At 47.8% G+C, this 16146-nt stretch overlaps 1 pseudogene across 1 annotated transcript; it reads left to right on the forward strand.

Annotated features, from left to right (window-relative positions):
- Positions 1-9016: 9016 nt before the first annotated feature.
- Positions 9017-10960, forward strand: LOC144677375 (interferon-inducible GTPase 5-like; annotated as a pseudogene). Its single transcript, XR_013575646.1, has one exon. The product of XR_013575646.1 is annotated as an interferon-inducible GTPase 5-like (transcript).
- Positions 10961-16146: the final 5186 nt, after the last annotated feature.

Below are 16146 nucleotides of genomic sequence, written 5' to 3' on the forward strand. Positions count from 1 at the left end.
GGATTATGTATCTAACTTTAGAGAGAGATTGAACAGAGCAGATGAGTTAGCTAGGAAAAATTTAAAGATATCACAGCAAGTGATGAAAGTGAAGGCAGACAGGAAAGCTACAGCTCGTAGTTTTGTTGTTGGGGAGAAAGTGCTAGTTCTGTTACCAGTATTGGCTGACTCGTTAAAGAAAAGGTTTAGTGGGCCTGAAAGGGTTGAAAAGAAACTGAGTGAAGGAAAGTATTTCATAAATACTCCAGATAGAAGAAAGAAGCAGAGGGTGTGCCATGTAAATATGCTTAAAAAGTGCTTTGACAGGGTAGAAAACCAAACGGAGGTATTAGTGGAGGTAAATAATGAGAAAAAAGTAGAATTGCAGGATTCTGAAATTGATTTACCTCTAATCAAATTGGATAATGAGGGGGTACTTGAAATTATAAGTGTAGGATTGAGTTCCCTTCCAGACAAGTGTCAAGGTGATTTGGAGAAGCAATTGCAGTCACACAAAGATTTTTATGGGAATAAGATGGCGAAGACTACTTTAGCTACAAATGATGTATGTGTAGAAGTTTCATCTTCGATAAGGCAACATCCTTATAGATTAAATCCAGCAAAGTTATCACAAGTACAGAAAGAAATTGAATTCATGCTTCAAAATGGTATCATTGAGTCTAGTTGTGGTAACTGGAGTTCACCTATTGCGCTGGTACCAAACCGAATGGAACACAAAGGCCGTTTGTGGACTGTCGAAAGATGAATGCGGTGAAATTGATGAAAAGTGAATTTGTAAAAGCGCAAGTTACGAATCTAGGCCATACCATTGGACATGTTAAGGTCGCTGCAAGAGATGTATCTGACTGACGCTCATCCTCCCTGTTGGTGACCAAGGGTCCTTCCCTGACTTCCTGAGGAGAAAGGGCTCCTGGAGGGAGTTCAATGGGCCCTTCCCCCCTCTTGGCCAGCCACTGATGGAAACCACCAATGCCTATAACGATGGAGCACAGGTCTGAGCGCAAATCCAGCAGGATCTGTTGGACCAAGGTTTCCAAGGATGATGCCAACCTTCCCATGGTGACTCGAGGTGCTCGCATGTCATAATCATGGCATCAGACAGAATGTGGATGGACTCCTCCATCCTTCACTCTAGTCTGTTGCCTGCCTCTCACAACTCTACCTGATGTTCCACCGCCAGTTTTTGCAGCTCCAGCATTTTTTTAGCAGCTGTTCCAGAGGCTCTTCATCTGACTTGAACTCAGCAGGTGCCTGATCTCTAGCAGCCCTCCAAGTGCCAGGGACCTGGGCTGTCACTACCTCTGACTGCTGTGGAGACGTGTCAGTGAGGTGTTATCCAGAAAGTGCCTCTGAACCTAATCAGGATGTGTGACCTGCCGGGGTGTGTGTCCCTGCACTGGTGCCAGTGAACGTAGTGATGGATCTTCCTTCGATGGCTACTCAGCTTCCTTGTCTGAGGTGGCCTGGGGACTGGGGCTTATTTTGGCTATGCTGGTCTGTCTGGACCTGCTGCTACGTGTAGAAGAGTGGAGATTCAGTTCATGAACAGTCTGAATACAACATTGCATGTCACTCATTGTGAATGTCAGGATGTGATCAACTCATGGAGGGCTCATCGATACTGGTTCGCTGGGAAAGGCCAACCTTACCTTCCCCACAGGAGTGATCTCTGTCCTTGCCCGCCAACTCGGTGGCACACTTCTCGAATTTGGAGAGCTCCAGGATGTCGGCTGTCCCTCCTCCAGCCTGGAATCTCTCCCTCTTGTTGTGCACAAGCTTGGCCTGTATGAAGACAAAGGGATGGAATGTGATGAGAAGGGATGGAGGAGAAGTTGAGACACATGCATGCCTACTGTGTGTGCTGAGCCCTCCCCAGCAAGGGCTGAGGATGGAGTTTGTGCAGCATGATAGATGAGATGCTGGTGATGTTAAAATGCCCGTGAGACAATCAGTGTTGATGTGTCCCGGCTAATATTGTCTGAGATCCCCGAGCAGTGTAACCCTTTGAGTACATGATGTTATTGTGAGAGAGTGAGATTGGTATGAGCTGAAAGTTGACCTACCCTGGTGGAGCAGATGAGATCATTCATCCCCTTCCTGTGCTGTATCTCGTCTCTGAGATGGGTGTCCGGTGAGCTGATCTCACTTGCAATTGCCTCCCAGGCCAGTGAGGTGAGGACATCTCGGTGTTGGTGCACTCCTCTTAACAAAGACTCGAGGGAGTCGTGGCCAAACCTCGTGGCAGCTTTCTTCCTGTGTGCAACCATCTCGAGACATCTCCTGAGCACAACTGGGCTGGAGAGAATGAATGTGTGTGTTCGGGTGGCATTTAAATATGGTGCCCAGGCCTTCCACCCCATTAGGTAAAGGCAGGGCGGGTGAATCAGTTGCTGCCCTGTTATTTGATTTGGAGAGATACTCGCCGATGCATAATTAATTAGCCTCTGAGTGTGAAGCTGAGTGCGATTTCCTACCACTCTGGCCAGCGGGAAACGTGCTGGGGAACCTGCCCACAATGGCACTTTGTTTCAAAAATTGAAAATTCTGCACCAGGAGTGGGTAACAGTGAGAAGAGGACTCATGCCTCCCCCCAGCCTTACTCTCTCTTTCTCTCTCTCTCTCACTCTCTCTCTCTCTCTCTCTCCAGCCATTCTGCAGGTATGTGCTCTGCCTGTATCTGACCAGCCTAACAGCAAAGGCAGCATCTTCAGCTTAAAGCAACTGTAGCTGCTGATTTCAGAGGAGAGCTTCCTTCTCCTGGCCATAACAGTGCCACATTCAAAATGTTATTTAGCAAGAAAAGAGCTCATGGTGTTGAGTGTGATATGTAGAGGACTGGCTAACTAACAGGAAACAGGAGCTCTTTGAGGTTGGCAACCTATAACTAGTGGAATGCCACAGGGTTCAGTGCTGGGGAATCAAATATTTACAATCTATATCAGTGACTTGGGTCACTGAACCAAATGACCTGTTGTCTGGGTGAAAGAAACAGAGAAAATCTGGATTCAGAATTTCCAGTCACTGAACCTGTTCTGGGATCTGAAGGTCAGCCCAAGGTTTAGATTGTGTAAAGTGTTTACAATGAGTTGATCCGAACTGTAACTTAACTTCTAGAGAGGAAACCAGTCCTTTTATTATACAACACTCCCCTTCCGATAAAAGTTCTTGCCTTAGAATTTCTTTCATCTGTAGTTTCAGTTATGAGTTTCGTTTTCCCAGAAACTTCCTACAGCTGCCGAGCCCTCACAAAAACATCCTCATTTTAGGAGATTCTGTTTCAAACACATCCAAACCTAAAGAGAAACCAGGATTGCAGTGAGTGAAGGAACTGCACAACGTAAGTGACTCCATGTCCGTCCCTATCTCAGTGTTGAGACCAGCAACAGGTTTCTGTGTGTTGAATGTTTGCGAACTGTTTAATTCCTTTTTAACATCTCGTGTTGCAATGTGATACATGGGCTCTGAGGCTGGACATGCTGTGGGCGAAGGGTACAAGATGTCATTTCCTCTACTTTATCTCCAATCTCCTCACTTAAAAAAATATTTCATGGGATGTGGGTATCACTGGCAAGGCCAGCATTTGTTTTATATCCCTAATTGTCTTTGGTGGTGAGCTGCCATCTTGAACCGCTGCAGTCCATGTAGTGTAAGGGCGCACACAGTGCTGTTAGGGAGGGAGTTCCAGGACAGTGAAGGAACAGCGATAGATTTCCAAGTCAGAATGGTAAATGACTTGGAGGGGAACTTCCAGATGGTGGTTTTCCCATTTATCTGCTGCCCTTGTCCTTCTAGGTGGTAGTAGTTATGGTTTTGGAAATTGCTGTCGAAGGAGCCTTGGTGAATTCCTGCAGTGCATCTTGTAAATGGTACACACTGCTGCTACTGCGCATCAGTAGTGGAGTCATTGAATGTTGAAGGTAGTGGTTAAGGTGTCAGCCAACCGGGCTGCTTTATCCTGGATAGTGTTGAGTTTCTTGACTGTTGTAGGAGCTGTACTCATGCAGGCAAGTGGAGAGTATTCCATCACACTCCTGACTTGTACCATGCAGTTGGCGGACAGGCTTTGGGGAGTCAGGATGTTCTAGGTAAGCCATAAAACGAGGTGCCAAACTGGAGGAGCTACAACACATATGCCTCCCAAACAGCAAAAACAGTTAGAAACAGAGCAAAGCAATCCCACAACCAATGGATCAGATCAAAGCTCTGTAATTCAGCAACTAAGAGAAGGAGGAGGCACCACAGATGTCCCCATCCTCAATGATGGAGGAGCCCAGCACTTCAGTGCAAAAGACAAGGCTGGAGTATCTGCAGCCACCTTCAGCCAGAAGTGTCAAATGGAGGATTATCTCGACTTTCTCCAAAGGAACTCTTATCGCTTGTTATGGAGAAGGGGAAGAATTTTCCGGTCAGTGAGCGGGGACGGGGCCCACTCGCCGACGTGTAAAATGATGCGCAGTGTCGTTGGACAGGCGTCCCGACATCACCGTACGTCATTTTGATTTTCAGTTCAGCGGGCACAGAACCGAGTCGGCTGCGCACCCGCCGAATTGTCAAAGGCCATTAAGAAAATAATTAAGCTGGTTAAGAATGCTGCCCGTCCAACCTTAAGGTTGGTGGGTAGGTGAAGAGCCCCGATGGCCAACACATTTTTCATGAAACCTCATCCATGGGTGGGATGAGGTTTCATGAAAGGTTTATTAATTTAATTATATTAAAAAATTTGAAAACATTCATTGACATGTCCCAGCTCATGTGACACTTTCACATGAGGGGACATTTCTTAAAATATTTTCTTTTCTTTCTTTAAATGTTTAAACCAAAACTCATTTCTGTGCCCTTTCACGTGCATGTGCAGGCCCCGACTCAGGGAATTCCCCCCCCCCCCCGCCCGCACAAGGAGTGCACAGCGCTTCTGGGTGTACGTCATGCTGGGCGGCCCTTAATTGGCCCACCCACGTAAACTGGCAGCGCGGTATGCGCCCTCCCCTGCCCGCCCCCACACAAACCCCCTGACCGGAAGAAATTTCTGCCCAAGGTAAATATTTGCTTGTTTTCACTTTTTCTTTTTGGAGAAACTAACTTTAAGTAATAGATTGACAAGTTTCCATCTAATCTTGTGAGAATCCACTTCACTATCAGTCAAAATAACATTAAAAGTAACTTACATATGAATTAGGAGCAGGAGTAGGCTACTCGTCCGCTCTGGTGTGTACCGCTATTCAATAAGATCATGGCTGATCTGATTTCAACCTCAACTTCACATTCCTGCCTACCCCAGATAACCATTCAGCCCTTTGCTTGTTAAAGCAGGGGCATAGTGGTATTGTCACTCAACCAGTATTGCAGAGACCCAGGGTAATCTTCTGAGGACCTGGGTTCAAATCCCACCACAGCAGATGGTCTAATCTGATTTCAATAAAAATCTGGAATTAATAGTTCAATGTTGATTGTGAAACCATTACTGATTGTTGCATAAACTGTCATCGATGTTGTGGGAGGAGCCTGAGCAGAACTGGAATAAGGAATGTTCCACATTCAAATGCCCATTAGGGACTCACCAACCCTTCCCACTCCTTCTTCTAAGCCCATCCCTGGCAGTGTATTCATTATACCCTCTGACCTTCCCCTTCTGATGCTGAACGTTTTGGTCTCAGTTTCATACCCATACACTGTCACCTCAATGGCTTGGCTTGAAGCTGAATTCTTCTTCCATCACCATCGTGTCCGTGCTCACTTCTTTGGGCAGGAGTCCTCCCCCTGTTCAATGGATCCTTTCACCCACCTCCAGTATTCTCCCTCCAGCTGGACCCCTCCCTCTGGCCTCTTACCTGCTCTTGATCTTTTCATTGAGAACTGTCGGCGTGACATCAGCCATGTTAATTTCATGTCAACAATTTCCAGTTTCCAGACCCTAACCGCCTCCTCTTCACCATGGATGTCCAATCCCTCTACACCACCATCGATAACTGTTTTGGTGCCACTTCATGCTCTCGTCTGGACCTGGAAAAATATTTCAATTTTTCTCCCAATTTCCACCGCTCTCTCACCTTCAAAAGGTCTACCTCTGACGTTTCTCTTCCCTTCCTCGGTCTCTGTGTCTCCATTTCTGGTGATTTACTGCCCACCAATATTCATTACAATCCCACCGATTCCCTCATGTACCTCAGCTACAGCTTGTCACAACCTGCTTCCCGTAAGGAATCCATCCCATTCTCCCAGTTCTTCCATCTCAGCTGCATCTGTTCTGATGATGCCACCTTCCAAAACGGCACTTCTGACATGTCCTCCTTTTTTCTAAACCGAGGGCTCCCCCACAACTACATTTGACAGGGACTTCAAACATGTCTAACCCATCTACTGCACCTCTGTCCTCACCCCTTCCTCTCCCTCCCAGAACTAAGATAGAACCCCTTTGCCCTCTCCAGCCTCCACATTCAAAGAATCATCCTCCACCATTTCAGCCAACTCCAGCATGATGCCACCACCAAACACATCTTCCCCTCAGCCTCTCGTCAACATCCATAGGGTCCATTCCCTCTGGGAACCCTGGTCCACTCGCCCATCACCCCCAGCTCTTTATCCCCTTCCCACGACACCTTTACATGCAATCGCAGAAGGTCCAGCACCTGTCCCTTTACCTCCTTCCTCCTCACCGTCCAAGGCCCAAAACACACCTTTCAGCTGAAGCAGCACCATCTGTACCTTGTATCTATGTTGTTCTTTCACAGAGCGCTGACCCTTGTTCTGCGATTTTCACACTCTGCTATCTTACCTTTATGCCACTATCAACACCATCTTTCGTCTTTACCACAACTGTTAACATTCCCTTTGTCCTATGTGTATAAAAATTTTGTCAATCCAGCTTGAGCTGCCACCTATCCCTGACCTTCTACCTTTCTGCAGCTGCTCCACCCCCTCTTAACAGCATAAAAATCACATTTCTACCTCACTTTAGGTCTGAAGAAGAGTCATATGGGCTATGAAACATTAACCCTGTTTCTCTCTCCACAGATGCTACCAGACCTGCTGAGTTTTTCCAGCACTTTGTAACATCTTGAGCCCTGTGTGGGATGTTAACGTTTCAGTGAGCTGAGTGACCCAACCTAGTTCTGTGCTCCAATCTCTGATGTGGCATATTAATGACCAATCAGCTGCTCATGGTCAATGAGTGGATGCCCTTTGGCCTGTTAGGAGTGTCACATCAGGTGAACATGTGACAGGCCTTCATTGATGGAATGTCATAACTGATACAGCTGTGTCTCCCTCACTATTGCCTGCATTCCCAAATTCTACATCCCTCTGTGTTACACTTGAGATTCAGCGACTGTGATGTGTAGCCACTGAGTTCTGAGAAGCTCTTTAACAGTGCAAATGAAGCCATTGGCTTTCAGTGGAGCTCTTCCTCCTTTCTTTCTAAGCAGAATCCTTCTCACTCCTGCGGCAATAAGAGGCTAGAGGGTGACACCAGAATGACCCCCCTCATGTTCGCCCTTCCCCCTCACTGCCATTCCACAGCCTTCCCTCCCTTGTCCCCCTCGTGTTCATTCACCCCACTCTCACCTCACAGCCCACCCCCGGTTGAAGTGCTCGGCTCTGAAAGTGGGGGTCTGCATAATGGTGTTCCTCGGGACAAGGTAGGCAAAGAGCAGGAGCAGACCAACCCTACAGCCCCGGCAGAATGGCCTTCATCACAACAAGACCGGTGCAGCGCTATGGCAGGCAGGCCATGTATGTTACGCTCACCTCGAAGTTACCAGTGAACTGAGGTCCGACTTGTGAACGCCACCCCTTTTCAAACGGGTTTGAGAGTGATGTACTTTCCCGCTGGTGTGATGGAAGGTTGGAAGGCCTGACAAGCTTCCAGTGAGCAGCTGTTTTAATGAGCATTCATGACATGTTAATAAATGCAAATAGCATTCACGCCACGAGTCAGTGGGATAACTGAGCCACCATAAACACACCACGGGCAGAATTGCAACCTGTTTTTATGATGGCGGATTTGCAGATTTTTGCCTGCCGCTGGACTCTCTGCTCTCGCCCACCATGAAACCTGCCGTGAGCGGGATGGGAAATTTCACCCAAGGAGATGAACAGCCACCTTCAAATGAGCAGCTTTGCTAGCGGATGGCCAGTAGAAATAGTTTGGATTTCTTTTTGGCCAAAAGCCGGGGGTGGGGTTGATTTATACACGAGATACATGACAAATTAAAGTTTTTTTGGACAAAGGTCAGGGGTCGACTTTTACACAAGAATGACTACTACTCGAGTATATACAGTAATAATTACTGTCCTCACAGTCCACCTTTGTCAACAATGCATTAACTCGCTCCCTTCCACCTTCAGATAAAGACCAAGCATTCCATTCAGTTCCAATTCTTCAATATGACATCTGCCCCAACATGACAGTGTTAATGATAACAACCCTGACCGAGCATCTGACATGTGTTAATTGTATCAATTGTGGTTAAGTCTATACCAGTGAAGGGCATTGATTGGATAGTTACTTGAGCACATATACAGGGACACTTACTGACCAGGGGCCTACCTCTGGGCACAGTGCACACGATCGATGAATATACCTGCAACGTTTAATTCTGTGAATAAAACTATTCCAAATAAAGTCTGACTCTGTTTGTTTCATTCACCAACTGGCTATTTGTATTAAAACACTGTTGCCTATGATTCTAATCTTCATGACTAACAATTGTGCTATATTCTATTTTAAGCAACAAACGCCAAAGTGAAGAAAAGTTATTCAAACGTCAGGAGTATCTTTACAACAGGTGTTCCAGGAGCATTGAAAGCAGGAACGAAGGATGGGGATAAAGAGATCATCAACGTTACAGAGTGAGAAATTCCTTTGTGTTTCAGTTCACTCCACCCTTTCCACCAGTATTTTCTGTTTTAAATCAATAAATTCTGATTCTAGTTTTCCTTCTATCTTTGACTATAGATTCACACGGTTTGCAGAAATTACTCACAGTGTAAATCACTCATTCTTTTCCACAGGGATCGGATGGCCCAGTCTTCAACCCCCTCATTCTTCAGTCAGGAAGATCTCAACAAACTGAAGTCGGATTGTAAAACAGGTGGGCTGGAGGCAGTTACTCACTCCAGTGATACAGAAGAAGTTAAAGGATCTGGACAATACAGAGTTTAACATCGTAGTGACAGGAGAATCAGGCGCAGGGAAATCCACCTTCATCAATGCGATGAGAGGACTCCGGAGTGATTATGAGGGAGTAACTGAAACTGGGAACACGTTAACCACAATGGAGCCAACCGGATACAAGCATCCCAACCTGCCGAAAATTTTTTTGAGGGAGCTGCCAGGAATTAGGACTAAACAATTTCCAGCAGATAAATACATGAAGAAAATGCAATTGAAAAAATATGATTGAAAAGATACGATTTCTTCATCATTATCTCATGGTCTAGATTCACAGAAAATGATGTAGAACTCACCAAAGAGATTAAGCGAATGGGGAAGAATTTCTACTTGATTCGCTCTAAAATCGACAGCGATTTAAATACTTTTGAAATGGAGGCTAGGAAGCATAACACAGATGAAGAACTAGAAAAGATCAGGAATTACTGTGTGTGCAGCTTAAAAGAGGAGGGGATACCATCACTCACTGTTTTCCTGATATCAAACTTTAAAGTCAATGAGTTTGATTTTCCAGCATTAAACAAAAGCCTCCCAGATATCCTTAAGAATTCAGGGAAGGGTGTTGTCATTCTGTCACTTCCAAACACAACACTGGGGATTATAGAGAAGAAAATAAAAGAGCTAAAGGAACAAATCTGGATGTTTGCAGCACACTCGGGAGCAGTGGGAGCTGTTCCAATTCCTGGCTTGTCATTTTATTTTAACGTTCAGGCTCTGGTTACTGCAATAATACATTTCCATCAATGTCTGGGTCTGGATGATGTCTCTCTTCAAAAACTGGCAAACATGGCAGGGAAATCTGTCAATGATCTGAAAGCAGTGGTGAAAACTCCCCTGGTGGGTGAAATAAATGAACAATTTGTGATAACAATATTAATGGGTTCCGTTTCAGTTGGCATTGTAACAGCTGAAGTCGTCCTTGACACCATCCCAAACGTTGGTTCCATCTTTGGAGCAGGATCATCAATTTCTGTGAGCCACAAACTGCTGACTGATGCACTGAATGAATTAACAGAGAATGCACAGAGAGTGGTGCAGGCGGCTTTTGGAACTGACTGAAATGGTCGGCACTAAAACATCAGGACGTTGAGCTCCTGTTAATCATTAGAAATTCAAAAACATTGTGTTGATTTGGCATCTTCCAGGGCCCCAGGAGAATGCAAATTGTTCCACAACCAAGGAAACACATTTAACATGCATTCACTGTGGCAACATAAATAAACATAGCAGCCATTTTGTGCACAGCAAGATCTCAAAAACAGCAAATGAAGTGACTGATCAGTTAATCCGTTTTTGGAGCTGTTGGTTGAGGGATAAATGTTGGAGAAAACACTGGGAGACGTCCCCTACCCTTCTTTAACTACTGCTATGGATCTACATTGACTTGAAGATGCAGCTGGGATCTTGTTTTAATGGGTGATTTGTGCACCTCTGACAGTGCAGCACTCCTTCAGTTATTGCACTGCAGTATTAGCCTATATTATGTACTCAAGTCTCTGAAGTAAATGACAGTGATGTCCAGAATTACAGCAATTTCACTCCTAACACAATTTGCTCTCCCTCCATTTAATTATCCTGAATCCTCAGCTATTCCTGATTTCCCTCATCAGATCACTGTGTTTCTCTCATTGCAGTAATATCACTGGTTCTTCAGTTAATCGGAGCTACCCATACAGCAATGGGATCAACTTGCATGGACTTGGTACTCTGTTCTGAGTGTTGATCATCTTTATGTTGATGTAGAATCCTCAGAAATCGAGGACTCTCAGTCGTTGAATGATAAATAAATGGTGAGTTAAATAATTCCATGCATTAACTCAATGGGCTGAATTTCCCCAGCACCAGGAGGCAGGAAGGAAAGCGGTGCTGGGGTGGGGCCGGAAAAATACAGGGAGCGGGTTGGGATCAGCTCCCCGATGTGAACCTGGTATCAAGGAACTTTACCAAACACGGGAGCAACTTTGGATAGAATCCCCGCTACAAGGAGGGGGAAAACAGATTGAAATATTGAAATGCCCCTTTAAGGGCCATTTTACCAGCCCATTAGCATTTTCCTGATGGTGGATCAATCCCACTCCCTCACCCCCCAATCCCACCAGCTGAGTGCAAGTGCTGAGTGCTCCCACAGCAGCTTAGTAGGGGAGATGAGAGTCTGGAACTCACTTAGTAGGGTGGTGGGAGATGGTATTTTTTAATCAAAACTGGGATGCAGACATGGAAGGTCCGCTCACTGGGCCCAGATTTGGTCAGAGGTGTCTCCCCTCCATCAGGATACCTTTAAAGTTTACCTTCCATTTCTCTGGCCTACCTGGTGTAGGCTGCAGCACCCTGGCCTTCCTCAGCAGCGGTCTCTGTCCCTGATGATGCTGCTGAGGTTGCTGCCTCCCTGATTGGGCCACTAGCTCTAGACTCTTAAACACACAGACATTTACAGCACAGAAGGAGGCCATTTGGCCCATCATATCCGCACTAGTCAACAAAGATGTGACTACACTAATCCCATTTCCCAGTGTTTGACCCATAGCTTTGGAGGTTATGGCAACGCAAGTGAATATCTAAATACTTCTTAAATAGTACGAGAGTTTCTGACTCAACCACCCTCTCAGGCAGTGAGTTCCAGACTCCCACCCTCTGGGTGAAAAAAAATTCTCCTCAAATTCCGTCTTAGCCTTCTACCCCTTAGTTAAATCCATGCCTCCTGGCTATTGACCACTCCACTAATGGAAAAAATGCCTCCCTATCCACCCTATCTATGCCGCTCAAAAATTTATACACCTCTATCGGGGTCCCCTCTCAACCTTCTCTGCTCCAAGGAAAACAACCCCAGCCTATCCAATCTTTCCTAATAGCTCAGACCCTCCAGCCCAGGCAGCATCCTGGTAAATCTCCTCTGCAACCTGTCCAGTGCAATCACATCCTTCCTATAATGTGGTGATCGGAACTGCACCTCGTACTCCAGCTGATTAGCATTTTATACATTTCCAGCCTAACCTCCCTGCTCTTATATTCAATGCCTCTGCTAGTAGAGGCAAGTATCCCATATGCCTCTTAACCACCTTAACTACCTGTGCTGCTGCCTTCAGGGATCTGTGGATTTGTATACCAAGGTCCCTCTGATCTTCAGTGCTTTCCAGGGTCCTACCATTCATAGTGTAATCTCTTGCCTTGTTAGCTGTCCCCAAGTGCATTACCTCACACGGTGAGGACCTGCACAGGGCTGCAACACCAGCAGCAGTTTATTCATGAGCTGCTACCCACCGTCATGAAGAGATTAATGTCTATAATGCTATTGGAAATTATTTTTAAATTGGAATTGTTTTAGGGTCTGTGTCTATGTGTGTGTCTATGTGTGTCTTAATTAGATTAAAGCCAGCTAGTTTGGGTGCTTTGATGTTTAGTAGTTTTGAGATGTTAATTAGATAAACGTTAGGATTAAAAGGGAAAGCGCAATTTGCATTTGTTGAATAAACCATTCAAAAGAATGGGTAAAACCTTGCACCGAGCTGGGAGACATCAGCATATCATTATCAGGCCATCCTGCCAGGCTCTTGCTCCCACACTGGATCATCCCTCCACCTTGGTGGGAAAGCACGCTGACGTGTTTCACAACAGCACAGAGGCAACGTGCACTTGGCGGCCTTCACTTTGGGTGAACTGGAGATGAGCGCACAGCAATGTTCTACAGAGATTGCCGGGGTGGCCTGTTGCTTTGCAGGCTTCAGGTGCGCTGGTGGGTCGGGGTTGAGTGCCCCCTGCCTCTGAAGTGACTTCTCAGGGTGAGGGGGAGCTGGGGGGGGTGGAAGTGTGCAGCCCTTCCTCTGAGGTAACTTGTGAGGTGGAGGGGGAGAAGTGGGGGAGGTGCAGCCTTGTCATTGAGGCGACTTGTGAGGAGATGGTGGTTTAAGGGCAGTGACTCTGAGGCGATTGATGGCCGGGGGGGTGTGGGGAAGGGGGTGGGGGGGCAGGGTGAGGGGGAGTGGGGGGGCATGGCTCGCTCTGCCCTTGAATATAGCGCACAACCATTCGAGGTGGGGGATGGTTAGGGTGGGCAAAGGAAGTGGCCACGCATTCAGGAAACCTGTAGAAAGTGACCTGAGACAGTTCAGGTGCAGACACATTGATATGATTGGGCTCAAGTTCCAAGCTTATCTGCCCACTCAAGCAATGCCGAGGCATCAAAATGCCACCAAGTTCTGCATCCCGATTTGTACCAGTCACCCCCATGTTCCCGCACCCACTTTAGTTGGACTGCACATATTGTACAATCTCCTCACTAAAACCAGCCATGGAGCAGTCACTGCTGGAGGCGCTCACAGCCCCTTGCAATGTCAGCCTCCTGGTTTGGACCAGTCTCCCCCATGGTTCAAGCTAACAGGGCAGCAATGCAGCGCACTAATCTCTGGCCATCCAAGTGGTGGCCAGCACTCTCCGGGAAGTGTTAAGAGGCTGTAACACTAAACCAGGACCAGGACCCAGGCTAACCACGTGTCTCTCTCTCTCATCTTGCAGAAACAGTACATGAGGATCATAGAGCCTGGTGAACTAGCTGTGCGTCTGATGGCCTACAGAGTGTGAGGATGACGGAGGAGAGAGTGACTGAGGCTCCTGGCTGCACAGATGCAGGAGCAGCAAACTCAGCAAGAAGGGGCAGCTGAGGCTCCCGCACACGCTGCTGAAGAACCACAGTGAGCCGTCGCAGACCAGCACCGAGCGACACCCATGGTCCATAGATACCAGCTTTTATTCCTGTAGATGGCCGGGAACCTGTGTCGCCAAAGACTGCAAATGTTTAGGGAACTGGTTGCTCACATCTGCCAGTTACTGCAGGATTTGGTGCCACAGGCACATGGAGGGCATCCACTGCAAATGGTTGTGAAAGTGACTGTGGTGCTCAATTTCTGTGCCAGTGGCACCTTTCAGGGCTCTGCAGGTGACCTCCATGGAATCTCTCAAGCCTCCACCCACAAATTCATCCATGAAGTCACGGATTCCATCTTTGTAAGGGCACAAAACTTTGTACATTTCGCCTGGGACCGGGACAGCCAGGATGCAAGAGCCATTGGATTCGCCCTGATCTCGGGATTCCCACAGGTGCAGGGTAGGATTGACTGCACTCATGTGGCACTCAGATCTCCGTCGCTGCACTCAGTGAACTTCATCAACCGCAAGGGCTTCCACTCACTGAATATCCAGCTGGTGTGTGACCACCAGGTGCGCATCCAGCAGATGTGCACACAGTTTCCAGGTAGTGTGCACAATGCCTACATCCTCAGTCGGTCACAGATCCCTGCAGTCTTCCAGGGTCCAGAGAAGCTGCAGGGATGGCTCCTCGGGGACAAGGGGCCGTGGCTGATGTCACCCATGCGGTGGCCTCAGACTGCAGCAGAGTGACGCTATAATGAGGCTCATGCTGCAGCTCGCAACTTGGGGGAGCAGACCATCAGGATGCTGAAGATGGGGTTCCGGTACCTGGACTGGTCTGGTGGAGCCCTGCAATACAGTCCGCAGAGGGTGTCACGCATCGTCGTCGTCTGCTGCGCCCTTTACAACCTGGCGCTGCAACGGGGAGAGGAGCTGGCTGAGGGGGAGATGGAGGAGCTGCACATCTCCTCCGATGAGTAAGATGCCGATGGGGATGAGGCTGAGGAGGTACTTGAGAGGCGACGATGATGGGGATGAGGCTCTTGCACTGGCTAGATAAGGCAGGCATGCTGGGGAGGCCCTCATAGCTGCCAGATTTGTGGAGGATGATGACGACATGCAGTGAGGTGACCCCAAAGTTCCTCACATCGCATTTGTGAACGTTTGACTCCAGTCTGGCTTATCTCAGTGCCAGTCCCCTCTGTGAGAATGCTCCTGTCACGGAGATGCAGTGGAGGCCCTAATAGTCACTAATCGCAAGAGGATGAGGACTACATGCGATGAGGACCAAGGTCTCCATGGCGGCCGGCATCCTACCAATGTTGCCCTTGGTGCGTTGGCATGCTGGCGCTATCACCTCAGCCTGAAGGTGAGCAGACTCCTCCATCGTGCCTTCCAATCTGAGGAGTGCAGCGGACATCCCTTCCTGATGATCCCGAGCTTGCCTTTGCAGCTCCAGCAACTGTGACATGACCGAGTCAAGAGGCTCGTCATCTGACTCGGACTCAGTGAATTTGTGGCCTCCAGCAGTCCTCTGAGTGCCAGACACCTGGGGAGTCCCTGCCTCCGCCTGCTGTGGATCACACAGTGCGATGTGCTCACCAGATTGTGATCCTGACCTACAGCTAGGTCTCATCCTCTTGTAGAACTGCTTTGTGTCCTCTTCTGAAGGGCATTGGCACTGACCGCCTCCCAAGCCAGGTTGGTCACATTGCCGCCCATCCTGCGGCCAGAGTGGGGGTACAGGACAGCCGGATGGGCCTCCACAGCATCTAGCAGTTGCTTGAGGGACCCGTCATTAAACTGCGGGGCTGCAGCCTTCTTGACTTTGAGGGCCATGTCTCCCGGGCAGCAGTGGTGAGCTGGAAGCAATGAGCTCTGTGCTTGCAACTGGCCTTTAAACATGGCGTCCAGCGCGATGCAACAGTGGGGTGATGGTGGACGGGCTAATGAGGAGCCACCCGCCATGGAAATGGTGTGTTTCCCGGGAATGCATAAATAATGAGGCAGGTTTGGGACAATACAACGTGAAACCCACCATCGCCATTGGCGGGCAGCCCTCCATTTTACCCACCTGTTACTGCACTTAGTGCAAATTTGGGAAAGTTCCTCCCTTAGTGTGGAACTTTCCGTTCTGGACTAAGTCTGGTGAAGGGCTGCAAAGTGGGCGTGATTCCTGCTGGGCAGCTGGAGCAGATGGTTCCACCCTTAGATTCCCAACCAGCAGAAAGAATGTGCTTTGGAGTACAAATATCACTCTCGTAAACCTAGGCTGCAGTCCCTCTGAGGATAACATACCCTTTATGAGTTGTGAAAGCCAGAACTGAGCACAGTTC

The sequence above is a fragment of the Cetorhinus maximus genome, unplaced genomic scaffold, assembly GCF_964194155.1.
Source record: "Cetorhinus maximus unplaced genomic scaffold, sCetMax3.hap1.1 HAP1_SCAFFOLD_2499, whole genome shotgun sequence".
Taxonomy (NCBI): domain Eukaryota; kingdom Metazoa; phylum Chordata; class Chondrichthyes; order Lamniformes; family Cetorhinidae; genus Cetorhinus; species Cetorhinus maximus.